At 41.7% G+C, this 27,068-nt stretch overlaps 1 protein-coding gene across 2 annotated transcripts in view; it reads left to right on the top strand.

Annotated features, from left to right (window-relative positions):
- Positions 1-27,068, top strand: part of PKIB (cAMP-dependent protein kinase inhibitor beta) — a 521,954-nt gene that overhangs the window by 147,507 nt on the left and 347,379 nt on the right. Inside the window, exon 1 of one of the 2 annotated variants that reach the window (XM_085611267.1) lies at positions 17,379-17,526. The exons of the other annotated variant lie outside the window; for it this stretch is intronic. The gene's annotated coding sequence lies outside the window, so the exon portion shown is untranslated. Of the gene's footprint in view, positions 1-17,378; positions 17,527-27,068 lie in introns of those variants that run through there. 2 annotated transcript variants of the gene reach the window in all.

The raw sequence follows: 27,068 nt of genomic DNA, 5'->3' as shown, positions 1-27,068 counted from the left end.
TAGGACCTTTAGTCGAAGGTACTGCCCGAACGGCTGAACAGAATTACTTGAAATTTGGCAAAGAGGTAGTCCTCAGGTCAGGCATGTGCCTTTTGCATATATAGTGTCAATCTGTTCAGTAGTTCCTGAGAAAATTGCAGTTAAAAGTCCATAAATATCTATAAGTGCGCACTGTGCGCGCACCGTGCGCACGTGCGCGAGCGTAATTCTGATTGGTGGTTACATGTCAGTCAACATTCGAATCGGTCGAAATCAGGAAGTGTCAACCGCCATTTTGTGTGTGGCAGTGAAAAACAAATGTGGAGAACGTGAAAAAGGGGCAGGGTAGAGAGTTCCTGACCCCCTAGCCGTTGTCAGGGGGTCCCTGAAGGACCCCGAAGGGTGAAATTTTTTTTTTTTTTTTTTTCAAAAAATCGAGGGGTGCCCGCACCATGCGCGCACGGTGAAAAACCCTTAAAAAAACATTTTAAACGAGCCATTCCATATTACAGGATACAGTCAATCTATAACTATATACATAGGTAGTTTATTGTAAAATAAATATATAAAAAATATAATAATACATACATAAATTAGCATTTAAAAAAACCTTACAAATTCACTTAAAAAAACATAGGTTTCACACACGTTATAGTTAGGAATTAGCATTTAAAAAACCTTGCAAATTCACTTAAAAAACCATAGGTTTCACACATGTTAAACCATTGAAATTCCCCCGTTATAGTTAGTTCAGATAACTATAACTCGCGCGGCCGCCACTCTATCACAAGGATGATGTCATCAGTGATGTCATCAGTGATGTCACTGACCATGTCATGAGAGATGTAATATGTGACGTCATCAGCAGTGGATTGCGGGCGCGCGAGTTATAGTTATCTGAACTAACTATAACGGGGGAATTTCAATGGTTTTTTACGAGTGAAATGTCCAGCTAACTATAACATGGGTGAAACCTATGGTTTTTTAAGTGAATATATATATGTATGTATATATATATATATATATATATATATATGTATTTATTGTATATATATATATATATAACACAGATTTTTTTGCATTTATCAAATTAAATGATCTGATAAAACGTGATTCATATCCATGCTCAAATGGTTATGGAATCATTTCAGTGTGAACCATCTCCTGGCTGGTTGTATTCAGTTGTATTCAGTCTAACTAAAATGAGGTCCAATGTCAGTTGAAGAGAGGCTCACGCACATAATATTTTCCCAATACCCTTGTATATGTAAATGCTTCCCCTGTAGATTCATTGTATGTAAATTTATCTTGTGTGAATATCCTCAAATGATAGCATGGCTCTGGTTGTTGTGGACCAGTTCGGGACCCACCCAAAGTATTTTGTGTTCGTGGATTCATGATCAGTTTTATTGAACAGTTGCTTAATTAAAAAGTATCTGCAAAATCAATGGTGGCAAGTATTTTGACAATTTGGAAAGAAAAATGTTCCACTGCATGCATCTCATTGTCCCCAGGGCTGTTTCTTGCCAACTCTTCTGAAAGTAGTTTTGAATTGTCCTTCATGGACAAGCAAATAGACCGGCTATTGAATGTTGCCGGTTCATACATAATCATTTAACCGGAGGCTTCTCTGTCTTTTTTTTTGTCAAATCTGTTTTATTAAGTTTTTAGATCATAGTACATAAGCATATCATACGGCATCACATTACATAGACATCAAGTCGGAAATTTATACATACTGGTGAATCATGCCAACTGTCGGGGGGAGGGGGGGGGACAGTCAGGTGCCTGCTGGCGCGCCCACCACCGCCCTCCTGAGGCCCAGTCCCTTCACCCTTAGGAGTTCAGATGTCATCTCGTTAGAAGGGGCCAGCCCCACCACCCACCAGCCATGGAGCCGTACAGGAAAACTAGACTCGCCAATGCAACTGAGGCGTCGATATAATCAAAAAGGTGACATGCAATACAAAGGAAAGAACCCATAACAAAGGCAGCGTGTGTATTAACGTGTTTGGTGTGCTCCCACCCCCCAGTCCGCCCCCGACCCCCCCCCCCCCAGAACCCCAGGGGCACCCCTCCAAGCTCCAAGAGGCGCAGGTATCACCAATCGCTCCCTACCGCCTCACCAGTGGACCTGTGACAATGGGGGCCGCACTGGTTCGCCAGCGAGGCTGCCTACACTACGCTGCCGCTTGCGCCATTGCCGTCCTGCCTGGCCTCACCGAAGGCTTCTCTGTCTTGATTGCACCTCTTGTTTCTTTCTTCTACCACCCTACGTTTGTTGCAGCCGAGGTCCGTGCAGGTAACAGTGAAGGGGTGGTGGGGCAGCGTAAGGGGGGATTTCGAGGTACGATGCCGGGGGGGAAATTAAATAAATAATTAATTTTCCCTCAGCATCGTCCCTCGAAATCCCCCCTTACCCGGCCCCACCACTGTTACCTGCACGGACCGCGGCTGGTTTGTTGTCTCTTTATCTCACACTTGTAGGTTTTCTCATCCCTTCTTTTTTTCCCTTTGTCACTGTTTTCATGTCTTTCTCTTCTACCTTCTCCATTTATCTCTCTTTATCTTTATCAAAGCCTCAAGTCGAAAAATAAGACCCAGTCACCACCATCTGCAAACAGTGGCGCAAATTAGGCACTGCATTTACCTCGCACGCGCACAATGTTTTGGTCCAATTGTTGCACAAAACTATTTCGCGGCAGTTGGTTTTGTCTGTTTAGTTCCTGCGTAAACGGGTTGTCGAATCTATTTCAGTGGCTACCGGATGTACTCTGAGCACCAGCGCGTGAAAGAAACAACGGGCCGCATTGTCAGAAGAAGGACACTTGTGCCGCTGGCGGGCTTGAAATACAAGGCCAACCGCATTTTTCTATTGAGAAGAATCCAGGTCCCCTGATCTTTCAAGGCTGTGACGTTTCTGCTGCGTGTATTTGTATTCCTCCGGCGTGTTTTACAGCATAACAAATTATCAAGGGTGTGACATAAGAAGAAAGCGCTACGCCGTAGAGACACAAATGAAAACACACAAAAAAAAACAAATAACTGCATGGACCACATTCATATACATGGCTGTTTGCAATCAGTTGGAACTGTATCTTTGATGGTCGAACCCAGGCTTATTGTCTAACTAAAACGGTCTCGTGAAAAATAAGGCAATTCTGTTCCGTGTATTTAGCCTCTGGCCAGTAGCTGCCCTTTCAGGAACCAGTGAAAGTAGAATGAGTAACAAGCACCCATAATACGACTGTGCCTCCTTCCATGACAAGTCAAATAGGGGGAAGTGAAGTCAAGTAAAGGAAGTGACATCAAACGATGTGAAGATGAAATACGTCAGGTCGATTGAAATAAATGGCACCTACTTCTATCTAATTTCATTTAATGCCATATTTGGCGCTGTTTTACATTCTGATGTGGTATGCTCTTCTGTGCACCCTAATAATCTCTGAGTATTGAGCCTACGCCAGAGAATTGCTGATATCCTTCGGGGTCTTGTTTGCGCTATATAAAACTTTATACATAAATAAATTGACATCACTCAATGACGGAGCTTTGGCACATTAGCATGCATTGGAAGAGGGGTAGGGGGCCACCAAACAGACGTGCTGTGTCTGACTCCATCGTCCTGACACCACAGACTTGACAGAGGATTGGTTCTAAGGCTTATGCAAAACAATATCATTTGACATTTGTACGAGCTGCAATTTTGCCAATGCATAGTTGTACGCAGGGCACTAGTGTGAATATACCGAAGTAGCCCTGATGGGCAATGGCACATTTGTTTTCACTTAGTGTTTTTTTTATCCATGGGGACTTTTTCCCCGGTTTAGAAACGCCCTCTGCTGTACCCCTCAATGTTTGGAGTTCTGTTCCCATTCTCACCTTGGAAGGAGATTTATTCTAGTCGTTTGCTGTAGCAAATCGCCAACTATTTCCATTGTGGGAAGGGGTTGGAGAGAAGTTTGTGAATATCCACAATCTCACAAGCGTGTAGGCGTTTGCTAACCTTTAAAGGGAACTATGCCTTTATTTGGAACATGCCACCTCTTAAGTGTGGTTTCCAATGTATAATTGTACGCAGTACTGTTCAAATATACAATAGTAGTTAATTAAGCAGAATTCAACATGTTCTCAGCCAAGGTCAAAAACTTCACCAACCGACAAATTACAGAATTGTTCTGCCTGACAATTAGGCAGTAGATAGGTCAAATCCTAATATATGGGGGCTTTTCAGGTGTTACTGTCATCATGGGAGGGCTGGAAGTAGACAGGTCTGGTGGTCTTCTCTGCCATACCAATCTGTGCATATGGAATATGAAGAACTCCATTTGCCTAACAACGTTCATGTCAGTTACAACTATTAAAAGATTACAAGTGATCCATGATGTTCGTGTAGTAGAATGTAAATTCAAAATAGAGTCTTCTCTATGAACCTCAGGATAGACGTCATTTAAAGAGTTTTTTTGGTTGACTACATTTTATGTAAGGGCATACAACTTTAGCACCCAGAATGGGCATCTGCTGCTGATTTGTATATGGCTGGTTTCTACCTAGAGTTCCACAGTGGGCAAAAAATATGATGGGCAGGAATACATCCTCGACAGTGACTGAGATTAATTCAAGCATTCCACCCGTCAAGATTTTGTTGTTCTAAGCGGGATGCCCTAAGTGTTAGAGGCATGCTCACTGTGGGAGCCATGTTCACTGTACTATTGAGCCCAAACTGCACCTCAATGATGGGTTCTAAAAGAATGAAACAAGTGTGGGGTTGCTTGTGTGAACATCTAAAGGGAAACTGACCTGGCGCTTAAAGCTGGACTGTTCCTGTAGCAGCAGAACCAAGGCTAATGTGTGTATGGTTGTTCTCTGTTTAGAGTGGCATAGTGCACAAACAAATGCTAGACTGGAATGCAAATCCAAGTAATAACCAGTGGCTGAAGTTAATTCAGAACATGCCACTCATCACTTTTGTTGTTTTTCTAAACCAGAGTGGGATCGGGGATTAGTCCAGGAAAAAGGAGGTCTTAAAGGGAAATGATGAAACACATTATTACAAATCTTATTCTTAAGCTCTTGGTCAAAGGCTGAATGGAGTCACCTTGTCATTGAAGCGTAGGCTCTGCAATTGTTTCTACACAAGTTGTTCTTACCTGGAAACACGCGGATGTATGATGTTACAACGCATGCTTTTACAACGCATGCTGTTACAACGAAATTTTTACAACGCAAATGCAGTGACAACGCAAGTCTTTACAACGCAAGTCTTTACATCGACTTGCACTAGATGGCGTGCTAACATTAAAAAAGTGTAATTTACTATTCTAACTCCAGTCCACGTAACAGTAGGGAAGGTGTTTGGATAGTAAACTACACTATTTTTAATGTTAGCACGCCATCTAGTGCAAGTCGATGTAAAGACTTGCGTTGTAATGGCATGCGTTGTCAATGCATTTGCGTTGTAACAGTTTCGTTGTAATGGTAGTGCGTTGTAAAAGTTGCGTTGTAAAGGTTGTTCCCCGAAACACGCTCAGTAAAGCTTGTTTTATATGATGAGTCAGATGGTTGGAATAGTAGTCTACTTGTACTTCCTAAAATTGTATGGAGGCAGCAACAAGAGAGTAATTGGTTTCAATCGATGCAGTACCGCGCTACATTTTGAACGAGGCAAGCAAATTTGTCCCAATTTGTACATGGTTGTTGTGTGCAGATTTAGATTCCGTATATAGGTTTCCCGATTTTTGCCCTTATATAGGTACAATTCACATTGCCCTTATTCGGACATAGAAATCCGGCCCTTATTTAGGCATTGTCCGTACAATCCAAATACAGGCATGGCCACCTACATCCATCCATCCACGTCACAACGAATTCTTGGAAAACCAGACCCATAAACCTTTAGGAATTTCCCACAGCTTGAATATTGATTTCTTCAAGAACTCATTAAGTATGCATGAACATCTATTCCTTAGGGGTTCATTCATGACGTTCCTCTGCCTGACTTTTACGTCAATACTGGCATTCCTAGACACCTTCAAGGTATAAATATACCAATTGCCCTGGCAAATTGCGGTTCCTGGAGGATTCGATCCAACCCAGACTACGCTGTTCGCCACGGCAAGTTCGGAAGGAGATCGAGTTCCAGCCTGACGCACTGACCTGATGTTGCCATCCTCCTCGCAGAGAATCCAGCTCCAGTGCTCTCTGACTTCCCTTGCGGTGGGTTAGACTATCGAGTCCAGAAAAGAGTTTCCAACCTCTCTCATTCTAAGGTATGGAGCTGACTAGAACTTAGAGAAACTTTTGGCAACTCTTGGCTAAACTAAGATATAGCTAGCTATACTTTAGAAATGGCACCTACTTCAAACCTCGTACTGCACCTAAGTTATGTACACTGGGGTAGAACAATTTAGAAGCATCAGATGAGTATCACATTTAAGCTTATGTTATTTATGTATGTTTTTTTAATAATATATGTCATAGCTACAAACCATGCTATTGCAGTATTATTTTATCTTACTGTTAACCTCGTGCATATTGTACTTCGCAGTCTGTCTTACGATTGTAGCAATTCATATCTCTTGCATGAGAAAGAAGACTGTTCAATAAACCCTTTTAATGAAACGCCCGTCTCTCTATTTCTGTGCAACTCTGTAGAAACGAAGCATGCACGATTGACTGAGTGAAACTGTTATCTATTGTTTCCACGATTCTGAGACTGTTCCGATTCTAAGGGAAACAAAGTTGTCATGTTTATGCGGTTGTCAGAGACTAATCCCTTCTTGTATATTTGAGAAGTTTCTAGTGACCTCTGAGTTAGCTGGCACACACAAGTAATTAAGTTTAATATACTCGATAGAGACATACTGACCTTAGTCCTATGCCAAATCTATAGTGTATGTTATTCCAATGCGCAGAGCCTATCAGGGATATAGGAACTACACTACAAGATGGGATTCAGTCTTTGGTTACACCCATTTATGATGTAAGAAACTGTCACTGGACATAAGAACGCTCTTGTGGGCCAAAATTGCAACCATTGTCCCAGGCTCAGCTTTTCCTCAGTTGTACAATTCATCCCCAAATGCAGAACAATGCTCTTGCCTTGTGACATTCATCCATAAGGATGAATTTCAATATCCTAATCAAGATGTGATAATTTATCCTGCATCTTGATTTTTTCTCATGGGGCTGGAGGTGGCAACTTCATGAAGCTCTTTACTGAACTTCATGCTCTTTGCAGAACTCCAACTTTGTTGGCTATGTGGGACCCCTGTCCAACCAGCAATTCTTATTTTGAGGTCATTGGATGGCTGGCTAGAACTAACAAAAGGGGTGTGTAATTTCAATTGGCCAATATGGCCTATGCTTCTGTTACACTTAAGAGCACAGCATCTGGCAGGCTCTGCTTTTTGTATAGTGCATGTGCCTTAATACTTACCCAGGATTGCACAATGTGGTCAGGAGTGGTTGAATGTTTGATTGGTAAGAAATGAGGGAGTGAAGGCTTGTGAGAGTGAAATACATACTCCATTAGTTTCCACCTCATGATGATTTACACCACCATTCCAAAACATTGTATTAATTTGCTTCCAGCTACTTTACTGTTTGCTTTAAGGTCCTGAACCAGAAGTGGTAAACATTGAAAGCCTGAGAAATACACAATTCTGGGAAAGCCCATTCTGCAAATTTGGACTGTCTCTGGACATAACCACCAGGGCTAGCATTCTTTAAAATGAATGTGTAAAGTCAGGTTATTACTAAAATAGGTTGATCTACTCAGCATAAGGAAGGGATTTCTCACAACTTTGGAGCAAAACTCTATGACCGGGGTTTAGCTTGTTAGCCACCGCAACATGTTAACGGAAGTCGTACAGGTCATACATGGAGAAACCATGGGGGCCGACTCGCAGTATCATATATGAGCAAGGGTAGTAGTGATGCAAGAGTAATCTTTCAAATACCCATACATGCCTTTGTGAACCCGTATGAAACTTCCAACTCCTGATTAGTAAAAGGGCAAAGAAAACTTTCTGCTTGTACCAGTTGTATGGAAATGGATATTCCCTGAATATCCTCATTTTATTCCCATTGTAGATGTCTTTGAGCCAATTCACAAAGGCATGTAAGAGTATGTAAAAGAGTACTCCTTTACATTTCCCAAAATGATGACTTTGCGAATAGACCTCGTGCCTCTAAAAATACCCCCTCCCATTGCAACATGATGAAAAAAAATCAAATCTATTTTATTATTTGCATTTCAGGTCTCTACATTCACAGAAATTTAGAACCTGATAACAAATAAGAATCACCAGTCACGTATGTATGTACTATGGAAACACACTCGCCAAGGTCTTCGGATTTATGCTTGATCTCTCAGTGCTACTGTTCCACTGAACTTTTCATTGACCATTGGCTGCTTTTAATTCCACCACTCCTGATTTGCATCTTTATAATATTTGAGAAAATAATTGTATTACTTTTTATGTAACTATAATGATATGGGTCCTTCAAGCTAATTAAGTCGAAGAGAAAAAGGGGTATTAACAAAAAGCTCAAGTGGTAATTCGAACAAAATTCCAACTGATCGCCAACATTTGAGGATTTTCAGATTAAGCATTGTGGCAACAAGGAGAAGGGTGATTACAAAGTACACTCCAACATTAATGTGATTGAGATTTTGGTGACCACCACTTCATTTTCTGAAATTCTCTGATAGGGCAACAAAATCCCTCTTGCACACAAACACGCTATTAGCATTAGCGTACTAACAGCCTAATTTGAGTGCTGCATTAATGTGTCCTTTATCAATATTTTACTTATTAACACACATTTAGAGCAATGCAGGAAGACTGCAAGGAATTTTGGATAACAAATACAATTCTGCTCGATGAGACAATTTCCAAACGTGGCTAGCTATGTCTGTGTATTTGTGTCTAGGTTTTGTCAGTGCTGTTGGATAGCATTAATAAAATTAAAACCAAGAAATATTGTGATGGAAAATTTAGGACTAAACTTGTTTATTTTAGAAGAGTAATGATTATATAAGATATCTGTCAACCCATCTAACAATGGCCCTTGTCCTAAAGGTGCCCTTAAAATGGGTAAAGAAGGGTATTGTTCTCAATGCCTATGTGGTGCTGTATCTTTGCAAACTGCCATGCATTACATGTTTTTGTGGCTTTTTGATGGCGTCTAAAAACGACGTTTTTCCTGTTGGGGTTTTGCATAATAATAGGAAATCCCAAATGCATCTTACAATGCCTCTCTTCTTTCAGTTACTCATTACTCCAGAAAGAGCTTTGCGTCAGGTCAGCACCAGATACGATAACTGTCTGAAATTCAATAGCACGTTATTAATAAAAATTCTGGATTACCTCACCTTTATGGAGGCCTTGATCAGTGTTTTCTGTTTCACACTCTGTGCACACTACTGCCCACCCAAGGGAGTATCCAGAAAAATAAAATAACCCCTCCACACACTTATGCCAGATCCAAAATAGCAATGGGAGTGAGGTTAGCAAGCTCAACAGGTTTTCAAGAACAGCTCCCCCTTGTCTAGCAGTAACTCTGAAATATTCCTGCCCCATCCCTCTCTAGTCCTTTTCCTCATTTCCTTCTCTCTTTCTTTCAATGCTTATTTCTTTTTCCATTTCCTTCTGCCCCCCTTTTACCATCTTTCTTTGTCATTTGTCTATCCCTCCATCCATGCATCCATCCATCCCTTATTCTTGCTTCCCTTTGTTCAAACATCCTTCATTCTCCCCATCTCTCTTTATTCTTCATTTCTCCACCCTGCCAGCCTGCTTCTGCCCTAGCTTCTCTCCATCCAACAGCCTTCCTTTCTTCTTCAAATCTTTCCACCTCTCAGTCTATTCATCCATTCATCCTTTTCTACATCCATTCACTCTTTTCTTCTTCCATCTGCTGAGCACCATTTATTCTTTTGGTCCATCATCCATCCTTCTCTCTATTCAACCCTCAAAGTCTCCATGCATTTACCTCCTTCCTGTTCTGTCCTGCCCTGCACCACGCCTTCATTCTGCTCTCCTACAGTGATATTTATGAGCTTCAGATAAATGACTAGCAGTTTCTGATCAAGTCAAAATGAGCTATAAACATAAAAGTTAAAAAATTCATGTTAATCAGTACTGCTCAGTGGTGCCCACCCCCGCTCAAGCTGTTAAAGTGGGGGGTTGATCTCTCTGCAATGGCCCCCCTTGAATAGGGACTATGCCAAAGCCAGGTAGCTGCACCCCATGTTTCCACTGGTGGTTCATACTACCCCTTGAATTATAACTTGGGGAGAGATTGATCGATGGGTCTCACTCACACTGCTGCAGTTGCCCCTTCCATAGAATTGCATCCATAGAGGCTCCCCCTTCCGCATCTTGTTTAATCCACTGTCAAGCAGGAGTAGGCTGCCAGAAATCAGATCCTTTTTTGCTGGGGGTGGAATCAACAGGTCTCTTGAAGTTACAATTTGGTGCAGAGGAGCGGGGGAAAGGAAGTAGGAGGGGCGATCCTCCTTACACCCAAGGGCGAGGAGACTCAAACAACCAGAACTTGGTTCCTCCCATCTTTCAACTGGTAGGCAGCTCTGAGCATCATTCATACCAAATGGAGCTGTCTACAAAGTATTCAGGACAAATCAGAATATCTGTAATAAGAGTTTAGAGTAGAGAATCCCAACAATTGCCTGGAGTTCTGCCTACAATACTTTCCCTGTGCATTTGACTAATCATTTACTTCTATTTGCTTTACCTCTGTCTGCCTCCCTCCCATGCTTTCCCAAAAATCTATTTTTAAAAACGTGGGTTATTGTTATTTGAAGCAACTTTTTTTATTGCTTCAACGCATCTTATTTTTGCCTCTGTAATCAGATGCTTTGTAAAATGGTGTCCAGTTAAGAATTAGCCAATTATATTACTTAATCTGCTGAACGAAGACGTATTGGGGTCTGTAAGTGGCACATTTAATGTGTAGATCCAATAACAGTTGAAGCTTTCACTTCCTGACTTCCCATGAAACAGACGGTTTCTTCCAGTATCTGAGAAGTGCAGGCGCAGCTTGTGCAGGTAAGAGCTGTGGGCAGGGTGGGGGTGGGAGTTGAAGAGGGAAACTAATTCTAAAAACAAAAAACACTTACCTTGAGCTCACCGCATCTCCGACAATGTGGCAAGCACAAGGTAAGTGGTTTTAATTTTTTTTTAATCGCGTTTACCTCGTCATTGTCTGTTGACTTCCGCCCTCTACCTTCTCAACCCCATCCCACCGCTCTTACCTGCACGGGCCACGCCTGGAGAAGTGCCTTGAACAGCTTCTCAGACTGGTGGCCATATCACATTAAGTGAGCAATGCAAGTGCTAATTTCTAATTAATAACAGACTATACTCCAGTTTTGGTCTGACTGGGGCCTTAAATATGTTGATAAACTAGAGCCGCACTATTTTTACCACCTTAGACAATGGAAAATGGTTGCTTGTCACACAATCTTTAATAGTATCTGCTGTTATTGGCTGGAAATGTTGCTGCATTTGTTGACACATTAAAAGTAAACAACAGAACATAACACAATAGCATACACAAAGCAACATAACGACATAGTTACACTGGGCACAACAAAAGCAAAAGCAAATTCAACATAGAAACCACAGTGCAACACACCACCATAACTTTGCTATAATGCACCTCAAAACACAGCAGCACACAAAACAGACCACATCACAACTTCAACAAAATTTCACAAACAAATACCAACATACATACTTATCACACATTACAATCTCGAGAAACCTCCTCTACTAATATGGTGGTAAAAGGTGTCCCCATGCACTGTTTCAATTTACCACCAAGGAGATGAAATAGCACCAGTTAAAATGTTTTATGATTCAGCACTATGGAGTACCTTTATTTGCCACCAAGGACATAAAAAGAGCCACTTAAACATTTGAGATCTGACCCCTCATGTTTTATCCAACATTGGTAGTGGTTAAAATTGCCAAAACACTTTCTCTCTTGAGTTAGTAGAATATTAAGTGTTTGTTATGGTTGCCTCCATTATCAACGGATGTTTGTATCTCCCTATGGTGGCCTTTCTCTGCCACCGGTTATACTTGGAATATTCTGTAAGCAGCTTTCATCTCCTTAATCACTCTGAATCTCCTTACTCATCGGCATAGGGCTTATTCCTAGCCTATTTATTGCTATCCTATGTGCTCTACCTGGGCGCGGAAACTGATTTTTCGCAATGGCTTCCTCACGCGAAGTAACGTGAACACTCGCCTTTGCATATCTTTACAGCGGCAAGCTCTATGGCTCTGCTCGACAGCTGACCCAAAGGGCCAGCACCCATTTTCATTTGCCTGCTCATTCACATCAACCCAGAGCTTTACAGGTCTTGTAACTGGTTTACCACAACATCTGAAATATTTGATAGTTTTAGTTGACTGTTTTTCAGTGTGTCTATTATTCATTTGTTTCCTCACCCACAATTGATGTGGTTTTAAGTTTTTTACAAGGAGTTTTGTGATGAAGGGTGTCTCAATGACAGTAGCCTTAGAAAACATCTCAGTTTGTTTCAGAAAGAATGGAGATTTTTTCGAATCAAATAATGTTAAATGTTACAAATGATGGTAGTCTAAAGCTTCATTTAAAGATGTGAACCAGAAGACTTTCAAACAGCAGTTACATGTGGTAAGAATGTTGTGTGTTTTTCTGAGAGATGAAATGTGGAATCATAACACCCCACATGCGTGCCTCCCCTGACAAGCAGAGGCGCAACTAGAGTCAAATTTCGGGGGGGGGGGCTGAGCAAAAATTTCGGGGGGGGCTGAACTTTAAGCCATAGGCAGAGTGGAGCTGCAGGGGCTCTTAGAAGGGGTGAAACAACAGCAAGGCCTCATTAACATGCAAATGGTCTTTTAAAGACCTGTGAAGTGCTCGGGTGCGGCTGCGTCTGTGCCAGGGAATCTGTCTCATCCCGGGCTGCCACACACGACGGGGGGGGGGAGGTCTGAAGCGCTTTGAGTCCAATGGGTGTTGCGCGCCTGGCTCACGGTTCGATCCCTGGTGCCGGCGGCAGGTCAGCCCAGCACCATGTGACTCTGGGCAATAGCTCACTTAATCTTCCCGATGGCCCTTGACACCTTCGGGTAATTGCTCGTGCTTTAGAAATACTGGATTTAGCGTGTTGACTAAAGGGGAATGTAAGTTGGTTAAAGTCATGTGCAGTGAATATTGAGAGGTTGGGGAAAGCTTTTGGTTTAATCAGTGCAAAACTAAGAAGTATTATGATGTAAAATTTTGGACCATAGATAGCAATGTGGAGATAGAAGATAAGGTCCTACTTAAGAAAAGAGGTTGTAGTAGGCTAAAGATAGGTTCTGTTTAAATCGACCTGTTTTGCTAGTCAAAGTTTCAAGAGGTGCTGCCTTATTGAAAGATGGTAGATGGTGGTCAAAACGTAATTAAGCTGTGAATATTGAAATCCGACTTGGTTATTTTCGAGATCCGGAGTGTTGTGCTAGGCTTTTTTATTTGGAAACAGGCAATTCTAGCAACAAGGTTCCTAGTGGTTTGTTTTGTGGTGCATTTGATCAAGCCAGGTGGACAATGCCAGATGCAAATTTTTATGTGTGATCAGAATTCGCAGAGCTATTTTAAGGCTTGGACAAAGTGGGAAAGTTCCATGCCCCCACCTTCTAAGGTCCACTGCCAAAGTGATAATAATGTTTGTGAAGAACCGATTATTTTGGCAGCTGGGCATGCCCGGCCTGCCGAGAGTTAAGCCTCATGCTCTGAGGTAGCTGCCTGTAATTGCATTTTACAATAGTGTCTTTTCTCTCCACACTTCACTCCAGATCTTAGATCGCTCGCTTTGTTTACCTCTTTCTCTCAATCAGCCTGCTCCTACATGTCTACGCGTCTATTTGTCACTGTGTCTCAAGTCTTTCTACCTCACCCATGTTTACCTCACTCCTCTATCAATTTCTAACCCACCTCTCTGTTATGACCTCACCTCTCTTTTTACCATCATCCATGCCTCCTTCTACAATTCTTCCTCAACTCCCCCTCTACCTCATGCCTCTCTCCACCTCACTGCTGTTCCCATTTCACCTCTATATATCGCTTCACAATTTACTTCACTTCTCTCACAAACTTACCTCTCTCAGCCCTCTCTACCTCACCAACCTCTGCCTCACCTATTACACTACCTCTTTTTCTCTCTGCCTCACATCCCTCTTGCTTCTCGAACCGACATAAAAGGCAACCAGGCAGTGCCCAAAGGGCTGACCTGACAGGTCAGTGAGTGTGCCGTTTTTTTAGCCATTTGTGGGTCTGTTTTATTGTTTGCTTGACGGGTTTTTACTGGTGATTTCTCTGATATTAAAACATTTAGGGAAAGGAGTTGGCCTAACGGCTAGGGCTGTCGTCCTCAAATCTGGGGAACCGGGTTCGAGTGTCGGCAAGGACACGCAAAATCCTGTGATTCTGGACAAATCACTTAATCTCCCCGTGCCGAACAAAAATGAATGTGTCCTCATGTAACGCAACTGGTGCTCGTGTAATGTTCTCTGATACCCGATACCTTCGGGTCAAGTTTGCACTATATAAAACTTCGTAAAAAAGAAAAAAAAACATTGCCTGCAGCAAACTAAACTCAATGCAGTCTTCCATATCATGTGAAACACTTATACAGCTTGTGGTTACAAGTTCAAAACTGCCCCAATTTTCAAACAAGGGCCAGTTCTTGAGCTATCTGATTCGCTACTGGGTGCCACGTTCATTGAGGTGCCCCGGCCTATGTTATGTCCCAGTCCGAACCTGCTTGCTACCTCATATGTCTCTATCGATACCCTCCGTCACTACCGTGGCTCTTACTTTACCTCACCATTCATTTTCTGTCTTACCTCTCCACCTAAAATCATTCCCTTTCGACTTCTGTACACTCTGACAAAACTCTCTCTTTACTAAACTCTCTCTGTCTCTGTATCAAACTCACCTCTAAATGAATATATACAATTAATTTACATTAATATCTAACATAAAATTAGTTATACTTTAGTTTACATTTATAAATGTCTCTATATTTTACTGTAAGGAGTTCTCTGCCCCGGTTGCGGAGCTCAGCGCCAAGTGTACACACACACACACACACACACACACACACTAGAAGTAACAAAGCCATAGCCCTCCTCACATAGGCTTGTGAGTAGCATTTTGTAGTACATGAGTATTACTACTACAAACATACTGCAGTTTATGAATAGGCCCCTTGGAGTCCGGAGCTGGTGGTTACTGAAACTGCGCTGACGCCCTTGCTTGTTGTCTACAATAAATTCATCTTTACTTATATCCTGGAGCTTGAGGGGGTTGGGAGAGTTTCTCTCATGACCATTCATCTGCACCTAAGATATATTCGGTCACATCATAGAGTCATGGATCACAGCTTAGCAAAGGAAAGTCAAAGAGATGCCTTTAGTTGCTGGACAAATACATTATTCACTACTGTGTTTACGTCTTCACTTCACATTATCAGGGAGAAAATTGTTCTCTGCAGAATTTCTGATAAAAAAGACATATCAAAAGTGTGCAATGGTTGCAAACCACTGCTAGGCAACTGAAGGTGGCAGCTGTGACAAGTGCTCTATTAGACATTTGGTAGGCCGCTTGTTTTTCGAGTTTCAGCACCATTTTATGTACAATACTGGGTGACTCTTTTCTTTTTTTGTTCAGTTCTAGTTAGTAGTATCAGAAGTAGAAATAATAATTGTATTTAGCTTCCATAGGAAGCCTTATCCTGAACAACCAGATCGGAATCTGGTTATTCACTGTAGCAATGTCACAACAGTGGATAACACCTTTGGTCGCTAGGAGAAGCGGTCGCTTTCTGTGGCTCCATCCCCTCCTGTGGGTCTCTAAGGAACCAAGAGCATTCGTGGGATGGGGGTTGGCAGTGTCACCTGCCTTCTTCTGCCTCTCCTGGGTCTCCACAAACATGAGGGAGGCAGGAGAATGCAGGTGGCACTATACCTGCAGCGCCCACGTTCTCCCCTGTCAGTGCCTGTTGCTACAGACATGCGCAGACAGGAGAAATCAACAGGCACTGACTTGCGCCTCTGACAGAGTCAATGTCAGCACTGTGTTGGCTCTCTGATCCCAATGTGAGAGCAGAGAGTGAAGATTTGCTCAGGGAGCGGGTGGGATGTCGCGGATGGCAGGTTTTTTCCCCAGCTTGAGATAAAGGGAGAGGGTGGGGGTATAAGCAGAGGATGGAGCGAGTGTGTGCCAGGAGTCCAGGTATTATTTTTTTCAATTTGGAGATGGACGGGGTAAGGTTTTTTCAGCGCGTGGTGGGAGTGGTTGGCAAGAGACCCCAAATTAATTTTATTTATTTGGGGGATGGGGAGGAAATATGTTGCAAGTGGTGGTGGTATGTGTCAGGAGACCAGATTTAAAAACCTTTTTTTTACATGTTATTTATGACTTTTTGTCGCTGGGTACGTGTTGGCAGCAGAGGTAGATTATTTTGTTATGCCATATACAATATACAATTATAGATGGGTAAAATGTTAGTAAAGTTTTTTTTCATCTTAGGGTTCTGAAAGACATCGTACACAACTCAAGCTTGGCTGTCGCCTATCTGATGTCAGTTAGAACCCCTCGATGAAAAACACCCCCATAATTTACAGTTGCCCATCTATAATTCTATATGTTGTGTATAACTCTCACTGACAGCCTCCATCGTGAATACCAGATTCCAAACCTGGTTACTCACTGCTATGACATAGCAACACTAGTAAACAAAAGTCGTTTCCCACTGTTGCTACATCATAAAGAAATTGCAGGCTGCTCTGACAAGGCTGCTAGAGAGCATTTCAGTGCAGCAATGGCACTAAGACACCTCTGGGAATGGTTCGAAAGGCACAGAGGGCGTTAGGGGTGGGTGGCAGGTTGCCAGGTATGTTTTTACATATACTTTGGAAAGGTAAAAGAGACCATTTTGTTTATAGCCCTCCATTACTTCTGTTCCCCTGCATAGCAGTTGAAAGCAGATTATTTTGAAGGCCACACATAACATGATATTATAGATGGGCAAATAGTTGGTGATGGGGATGATTTTCACCTCATGGTTCCGAGTGGCTTCAAGAGAGCTCAAGCTCTTGTTGTCTATTTGATTTCACTCAGACCCCTTGGGGAAAAATATCCCTGTTATTGCTATCCATCTATAATTTGATACGTTATATATGGCTTCTATTGAAACCCTTTAGCATGAATAACTGGTTTGAAATCAGGTTATTCACTTCTGTCACAGCAGTGGTTAACCAAACTTGTTAAACCTGTTGTGCTATCACTCATGGGAACTGCTTGGGAGAATGCGGTCAGCGATCTGCACCACGACAAACCACCTTCTTCTGTGTCAGAGTGGACCTCTGCAAACCTGTACTGAAAGGGTAAATGAAGCTGCACTGACAAGTGGACATCATAGAGGCACAGTCAGCGTGATGCCAGCTACCCACTGAGAGCTCGGAGTGCAGGTTTTGGCTGGTAAGTGGCGAGAGTCCCCAAAGGGTGGTGGGGTGGCTGGCAGGAGCTCAGGTCATTTGTTTCAGTTTTGGCGCTTGTGCAGAGGGTAGTGGCGGTGGGTGGCAAGAGGCCAAGTATTCAAATTTTACATAGGGAAAAGTATCTCAAGAGTGGAGATGATGTGGCTGAGTCAGAACGCTTTCAATATTTACAATAGGGTCAAGCTCTGAGGCGCCATATACTCAATTACCAGAATTGACTCCTTTAGAAGATCAGTTCCTTCTCGATCCCATGATAGATGAGGCAGTTTCATTAACCTACAAGAAACTGGTGAACAATTCCCCTGACCCCCAGCAGAAACTACAGGAAGCATATGAGGGAGACTTCGGCCTTATAGAGGAGGAAGGTTTGGCGGAGGCCATACAAAGCCCCAGGGAATTGGCCATACTGGCCCAGTTCCGACTAATCCAATTGTGAGTACTCCATAGATCATGCTATTCCTGGACGCTTCTGCATCGCTTTGGGAAGTGTGACACCACCTATGTGCCAGAGGATGTGGTGAGATGGGGTCCTTTTTCCACATGTTCTGGGAATGTCCAGAAATACAACGCTCCTGGAGGGGTGTGGTACAAATTATGACAGTCACTGACAGCCAGGTGTCACCTCTTATGTATTACCGGTGAACAGCAATGGCCCAATAACTTGAACCTGGGGGCAAGTGGATTACCACGAATTGGAGATTGGCAATCTGATTTCGACTGGTGCAAAGGGCTGCACATGTGTTATATCAGAGTCGGTCTGTCCAAAGAAATGGGAGAAAGTCTGGGACAACTGGCACAGATACAGGGAATAGTTAGCGCCATCAGCGAAAGGGCGAATAGTACCTTGGGTGCAGAACTTGGGTTACTGACGAGACTATGTAATAATGTATTGATTACTAATGTATGCAAAATTCTTATCGCAATGTATCCTAGTGGTCATGCTAATAGTACTGTAATTTGTTCTTTGACGATGTCTATTCTGCACATGATAAACCATTTAAGCTTTATGTACATTGAGCAACTGTTCAATAAAAATAATTTTAAAAAAAGAGTGGAGAGGATGGGTGGTAGGAGTCCAGGTGTTTCCTACCTTTACTTCTCTGCCCCTGCATACATGTTGGAAGCAGGGGCAGATGATGTGGCTTGCCATATACAACAAAACAAAAACAGATGAGCAAAATGAGAATAATTGGGATATTATTCACTTCAGCCTACTGGGTGACATCATAGGCTACTTGAGCTTCTCTCTTGTTAAATATTTGGTGTCACTAAGAGCATCACAGTGAATACCATCCCCAATATTCACAGTTACCCATCTATAATTCTATGTGTAATACATGGAAGCCTGCAATCCCAGTTGCCTGTCTTCCATTTCTTTATTACAGTTGAGGTGTGACTTCTCCAGTTATCTGTAATAACAAAAAGATGTAGCTGTTAAACTGTAATAAGTTATTACAGCTGTATTACATCATATGTTTGGTGCCAGAGCAAGCAGTCGAGGTGAACAGCAGGTCACAGAGAATAATTACAAAAGTGAGAACTGGCCTCTCTTTCTTCAGTATTTTTTTAATGCAAAGTGATCAACAGAAAGGAGATATTTATGGTTATATGTTTATTTACAGGAATGCTAGAATGTATTTGCATGCTTCCACACATTCTGAGCTACAGCATTTTATTCCGATATTTTAGCAACAAAATAGCTGCAACTGCTTGTTAGTGTGATTAATTTCACAGTACAGTTTCTACTTTTATGTTTCGTGGATGCAACTATAATTTCTCTTTCATATGAAAGAGCAAGACACCAAGGAGTTAAATGGTTTGAGGGATGAGTAAGGGTGTGTCCATATATTATAAGGAATAAAGTACTTTTGCTGTATGTTAAAAGGATATTGAAAGTTGCCTCAGATTTCCATTACCTTTTAAAAGAACTCAGCCTTCGGCCTCATTCCTCTGCATTCCTATTTACAGTTGAGTTGTGACCACCCTGTGGTCATTATAGTACTTGCTGCCTGAGCCAACAGGCAGGCAATGGAGCATTATTGCAGCTGAAGATTAAACAAAGAAAACAAAAACTGGCTTTTTGTTCTTCAGGCCAGTTTTTGTATAATGAACATTAATCAGCAGAAATGCGAGGTTTATAGCAACATGTTTATCTTTGTCACATACTTCTTTACGGGAAAGAAAGACTCTTCATGCATGTTACTGATTGTGACCTATAGCTCTTTTTTTAAATCAGATTTACATTAAAAGATTTGCAACAGGTTACTAATAGCTTTTTAGCATGTTAAATTTTGAACTAAATATTTTTCTTTTATTCTTCGTGTCTGCAACCACAATATCTCTTTCACATAAAGGAGCAAGACAGCAACGATTTAGGCTTTTTGTGGGAAATGTGATGGAGTGACCATATATTACAAGGAATAAAAACACCCTATGCGCTCCCATTCCATCTGTCTTGCTCCTCTCAATGGTCACAGAACTTCTCAGTGACTTGCAATATCCTTATTGGGATTCTTTATCTATATATTATCATATGTATTATTAGGTAATAATAAGTTACCCTCCCTTCAAATTTGGCATTGTAGAAATGCATTATGAAGTTAAATTCCAGCCACAATCGTGAATTAATTTAATCAGTTGGCTTAATTGTGAGACAATATTTACTCATCACTGTTATTGCTAACTTTAAATCACACTACTACAGACAGGTCCTACTTACATTTTAAAAGCGGATTTTTCCTTGAAAAAGTATCCTGACTAATGAATCTGTAAATATATTTTATGATGTGAATATTTGCTTCGCATTTCCTTCTCCGGTTGGGTGAGTTTCTTCAAATATTTCAACATAATTTGACAGTCCATTTTTTACATTAATGTAATTCTGTACTGGCAGTACAATTCTGAGTGAAACTGTACCCGATATTTTCAGATGGGACATTTTCGTTAACTGTGATTATGAACCTACTACTACTGAATTACCTACCAAGCAATAGGCAGTGTTTAGTTTGTATGCACATAAGTGCAAGAGCCCAGAGGTTTTCAAAGGATCCCGTCACTGGTGCTGACCTTTGGAGAATACCAATGATGTCATGTCTTCATCTCAGCTCATGCCTTTTCCACCACCCTTCCAGCCTCTTTATCTCACTCTTACAGGTTCTTTGTCATTCCTTCTTTCATCCTTTGCCACTATTACCATAATGTCTCTTCACCCGTCTTTCTCCCTTTCCTTCATTTCCCTCTCTTGCTCCAAACCAAAATCTGATGATGAAAAGTAAGTTCTAGTCCACAAAAATGAGTCCCGGTGCCCACCATCACCAGCCACCAGCACTGATTAAGCAATATAAAGATTCCTCTTGTGCTGGTTGCCCAACTCTCCACACCAGCAAGCTTGTATTATTAGTCAGAACAGAAAAGAAACATATGCTTTAGAGAAGGACAAAACTGCATGCCTTGTAGCATGGTAGAAACATATCTTACAGCAGGGCAAAAATGCATACTTTGAAGGAGGGCACACAGCTTGGAATAAGACATCTGTTGTAGAGCAAAGCAAAGACATATGCCATGCAGCATGACCAGAAGGCATGACTTCAAGAAAAGCTGCTGCATGTGCATTATAGCCGAGCTGACATGCATGCTTTCCTGAGCCAAAAATATGATGATCCAATGGTTTCAAAAGGGTTCCGCTCAGCTGGTATGAGAACAATCTGTCTGCACCCACACAATTCCACATCCTGAAGTTGAGATGGCTTCTCACAAAGCAGTGGGCTAAATATTAATCAAGCAAATTAAGATCTAAGCAAAAGATATGTTTATGTGAAACAGAGGTAACCATGAAAAACACAAGGGACAACTATCCTTTACTCATTTGTAACACGAGTCCTACAGCAACAAGACTCATCCACAGATCTGTTAGGCATACTGAATGCATTAGAATAGTGTGGTAATAAAGCCACTATTCTGTTAACTCTGCGTGACTTGGATACAAAAGCACACCAAAACCTCCAAAAGAGGTGCCTGGTAGCTCACCATGGACAAAAAATGTTGGGTCCTTTCAACAGACCCAATGATGAATTGTGCCCCTGGCAGGGGGTGATTATTTGACACCCTTTATATAAATGCTAGGGCTATGATAGAGGCGAGGCATAATTTGAAAACAGAAAATGTTTGATTCTTCATCATACAGCTTGGACTGTGATTATTATATTTCTTTGAAGTCTCTTAGATAGTGTTGGCTTGTTATTGTAGTATGTTAAATCCTACCTGGTCAGGCAAGGATTGAGGAAAGAATATCTTAAAAGCTGATAATCAAAGTATCAGTTTTGTACTGTTGCTTCACCCTCTAAGGTGTTCATCAGGATTGGGGGGAAAAAATTAAGTTAGTGGTAAGTGGATATGAATCCTGGCATGAATTAGCCTTTTTTTGGGATCTATGTGCGCTTGCAACAGACTGTAAAAAAATACTTGGCCAGAGGGTGGTATAAGGCAATGCCCCATAGATCACTGTGTGATTACCAGTCTACATATGATTTGCAAGAAGTTGGTCTCACAGCTCTTCTGATTAGCTGCCCGCAACAAATCAGAATCGGCCTGACACAGTGCCCTGTTGGGAGTGATTAAAAGTCTAGACAATTAAATTGATGAAACAACAGCAAACCCATTCCCCCCCTTTCAACCAATCGGGAGAGATATGTTTTAAGACCATTCAGATTTGAACTTTGCAACTAATCGGGATATTTGTAACCAGGACTTCACAGAACCATGTTTTGAGGTACAGGGATGAGCAGGCAGGACAACCATAGGTGGATTTCTGTGTTTAGGCATGGAATGTTTCCTTTGCTTTATTTTGCCTGGCAGTTTTTTAAACCAAGTTCTGCTTTACAAAGACAGTAAAAAGGGGGCGAGACTTGGCATTTTCACCTTTTGGTGAACATTTATTTCACCCACATCTTACTAGTTCCTATGTGCCCATTACTGGAATGTTGAAGCACAAAATAGAAATGAGGTACTCTTTCCCCCTTTTGTCCCATAAGTGCATCTATTTGTAAATCTTTACTAGGTAAAGTAGGTTTAAGCTGGTTGATTCTGGAAAGCTGGTAGTGGCCTTATTGTTCCTCTGCTCTGCTAACATACTCTTTACAAAATGGTTGTCTGCTCTATGCCTATCCCCAAACTGCCCCACGTTCAGTCAAGCAGGATGCTAGGGATCCTGTGGATGTGAAGCAATATTGGATGTGTAACTTGGACAACGTACACAAAGTTCACAGGCTTCTTATAAAGTAGATTGGTCCAGTATCCCAAATGAAATACATTTTTTATTTTATATTATTGATTGTAGTCTACATTTTTTGTTTTGTATGCACATGTAAAATTAACATTTGCATGTGGTTATTTTGCAGAAAAGGTTTAAGAGGGACATTAGATTTCCCTGGTTTTCACAAGTGTTATGACTGTGTTGGACTAGTTATAATTAGATGACCCTTTGGTTATCTGGAGTGGTACACAGGAATGCCTCATGGAGTACATACTGACAATCCATGGAGTCGTACGTTAATGCACTCTACAGCTCAACAAAATGTTGACTTGGGAAACATTATTTACAACGTAGGCAATACAGCATAGTAGCTTCCAAGACTACGACATTACCACGAGTTCCATTAAAATGCCAGTCATTACAGTGTTGGACTGGTGTTGCATTTTAAGTTCCACACCTTCCCTACTGATTCACCGACTGGATTTGGAATAGTAATTAAAACTGTTCCAAAGTCCAGCGCTTCCCTAAAGCAAGTCGTTGTAAAGACTTGCGTTGTAATGGAACTCGTGGTAACGACACAGACGTTGCACTGACTGCGTTGTTAGGCCGCGCATGGTTGTGGCATGCGTGGTAACCGATGCTGTGCTTTTGACTTTCTAGATTTAAAAATTAAAGTCATTAATCAGAGTCTTTCGGTATCCTTTCATCAGAAGGAAATTGCTTCCAGTTCAGAAATGATACTAACAGCTATCATGTATCAACCCCATTCCTCATAGTGAGTTAGTTAGAGCAAACACAGAATTACACTGATGAGGCTCAATATTAGGAAGTGGCTGATGAGATGATGGTGAGGTTTTAAGACCAGTGATGCTCTAGAAATAAAATGGTAGAAGCTAGAATCAACCTTAGGTCCAATAGTAAAGACTTGAGATCTGAATGTTAGGTCCGGTGTCAAGGTCAGATTGCTTGCAAGATATTCTCATCAAAAGTGGGAACTTGTGTGATATTATAAATAAGCACTGTCATCTATTACACGCTGACAAAACTGTGTACCTTTGAAGCTTGATATTACATTTTTGAGAGTGGAAACTATTAGGATATAGTGACTAACAGCCTTTCGATATTGAATGCTTCAGGCAAAATTAATTGGTTGACCAATTTTGGTTTCTATTGTAGTGTTTGTGAGTTATCTATGGACAAATGTAAAAATGCTAATGGTAACAATAGGAAAGAATTACGTATAAATTATTTTATTAAATGTATGACCACTTATGTTGTGTATTTGTTTGGTTGCCACTGTGGCATGCAATATATAGGTAGCACGACCATCTAAGCAGTGAACAATGGAATATCTTTTGGCCATTAGGGAGAATGATGAAAAATATGCAGTAGCTACACACTTTAAGGCACAGCATAATCACAATGCTAAATACCTTAAATATGTGAGTATATAGCATCAGAATAAACACCTGGGGCTGGGAATCGTGATTTAAAACTATGCCAAATGGAATCAAGATTGTTTGTAACTTTAAGACCTAGAGGCTTAAATTGTTTTTATGTATCAATTTATGTATATGGCATTTCCATAGTGCAAACCTAGCCAAAGGGTAGAGGAGTGCAGTAAAGGAAGACAGACAAGCATAAAGAGAAGTGGGCGTAACTCGAGTAATTTCATTAGCGTAATCACGTGGAATTACCCAAAAATTCTGCATTACATGGAATTAAGTGAGACAAGTAACTCTAGATTTATCATTATTTTCTTAGTACAAAAATGCACTCTCACATTAAAAATGTATGTGAGGATGTATTTCTGCACCAGGAAAATAGCGCTAAATGAAACAGAGCACAAATAGCAAGTGTGAGTGGCTGCTCATCCTCGGTAAATGTGCTCCTGAGGTAGGTTTTCCCCCCAAATTACTCTTAATTACTTGAGTTACCTAATCCTTTATTATCAGAAATTCTATGTCAAAGAGTAACACAGAATTACAGACATTACTCTGATTATTCCGGCGTAATGGAAATTGCACCCAGGCTTAGCATAAAGTCAACGAGTGATAGGAGAAGTTGCTGGTTTGTGGACTGTAGTTGCATTTTGATGTAGTGTTCTTCAAAGAGGTGCATCTTCAACTTTTTCCCATATTGGAGCAGCGTAGGCCGGTCCTGATGGATACAGGTTTGTTGTTCCTGATTACGAGTGCATATGTGGAAAAGGGCTGATGTTTTTTTGCTTTCCTACTTTTTTTTATAATTCTTAGTCTGACGCATGATGGTATCCCAGTAGTGGGTGTGCAAAGAATGACCCAAGATGATAAGCTTGTCTGCAAGTAGGGGTGCTGGACATGATGGCTTTGTAAATGAAGCAGCTGGGTTTGAAGATGGTGCAGACCATATTGTTTTAATTATTGCGATTTGTTAATGATTGATTAGGTGGGTTGTACTTTTTCTATTTTATTCCCAGCCCTTACTTTATTCCTGAAGCTTTGTAAATATTGACTGTCTATTTATTAGTATTTTAATTGTAATCATACATTCCATGATATATAACATTGTAGTCTTTATTGCTATCAGCACATATATATGACTATTAGGTGCAATATGCATTTCACCAGTTGTGGTTGATATATTAGTTATGAATTGTTCTTTGATCATTTATGATTTCATGTTTCATCATTAATCTGTTTTGGTTGAAATATACTTAATTCCTTGTAATAACGTTTTAGGAAACATTCTAGCCAATACAGAAAAAAGGGAGTTACACCATCTTAATACACTAAAATACACCAAACTTTACTCAGAAAGTGTCCTTTTTTGGTTGAGCCTATTGGCAGCGCGCATGCGCTACTTAGGAAATCGACCTCTTGGAATCACTTCAGCTTCAGTAGAAGCTTGTGCATGTGGTGCTCACATGCTATTGGCCTTTGCGTCTGGCTTTAGCACACAATTGGCCAAAGGCGTGTGGATGTCCCAGCTTTTAGGGAAATGTTCACTCCCAGAGCGTTTTGCTCTCGGGAGCCAGCAGCGGTGCGCAGGGGCCATCTGGTTTTAATCAGCGTGGCTGCACTTGTCTGTTTATACAGTGGCGTGTGAAGGCTCTCCCCATGCTTAGCTGCTAAAGTGTTAACATGCCTGTAAATCTTGTTTTTCCTGTGGCCTCGACGCATTGGCCACTCCAACTGAAGTAAGCGCGGCGGTGCCACTGCCCGGCATTTCAATGCAAATTATCTCCCGTGCAGATGATATGCGGTCCAACGCACTCCGCCAACTAATCACTATGAAATTAGTTTCACTATATTTAAATGCCGGCATTTAATGCACTATATCCATATGCATGAAATTGCCTTGGCTAATACGTGACATAAAATAGCAAACTTAAAACAGGGAGCTAAATTGTCAGCAGTTACGTGGCCGCCCGTAAAGCTGTCTTCCGCCGTCTGCGCACGCTATTGAGCACGAACGCACCCCAGAGGCACCCGCGGCGGAGTGGCTATCCACAGATAATTTAACCGGAATCTTGAATATTAATGTGCGCTCCAGACACCCCACGCATTCTAGCTGCGGAGACAAAAGTCCCTAAATCTTGGGTGGCACCTTCCACCAGTCCAGGTTTTCTATCCAACAGCTAGCTCTGTCTGTGATGGGACTTCGGCCGTGCTTGTTTATCAGCCTCGGAAGACACACTAGTGAGCCTCGGCAGCCCGCCAGGACCCTCCCCTTTACGCACAGTGAGACCGCTCTTTTATGCCTGGTACACATCCGTTACTGCTCGCCGCGCCGTGCTGTGATGTTAGCCCGCTGCCTGCCACCTTGAATCCGCGCACAGGCACATTAGCATCTGAAATTAGGTGGCTTCTTAACCCCTGAGGGACAGCATCGCCAACCGAAAGAGGTGAAGACTTAACTTTTGGAATTATCTGGCATAGCGGGAATTCTGGGTGTTGCGGTCCCCGTGGTAAAACATCCCTTGCTCTGGCAGGGGAAGAAATGCAGTGCCCTTTAAAACCAGCTCATCCTTGCTTTCAAGATTTTCAGATTGTAAAAAGCTGTTTCTTGTGTCTTGCGGGCCGCGTTCGAGCTGTGAAGGAAGAGCGTTAAGTTGTGTTTTCTATTCCCTGGTGTGTCGCCGCACTCGGTTCAGGGTGGGAGGACGCGCATGTCCTCCAGACTGTCGCGCGTGCTTGTGCACGGTGCCGACAGACAGATCGCATCTGTACGAGTGTCTGTCCCGGGTTACCTAGGTTTATCATTGTGCGTGAATGGTGGCGTTTATAAAC

The sequence above is a fragment of the Triturus cristatus genome, chromosome 6 (assembly GCF_964204655.1).
Source record: "Triturus cristatus chromosome 6, aTriCri1.1, whole genome shotgun sequence".
NCBI classification, from domain to species: Eukaryota; Metazoa; Chordata; class Amphibia; order Caudata; family Salamandridae; genus Triturus; species Triturus cristatus.
This window is presented reverse-complemented; position numbering and strand designations above follow the sequence as displayed.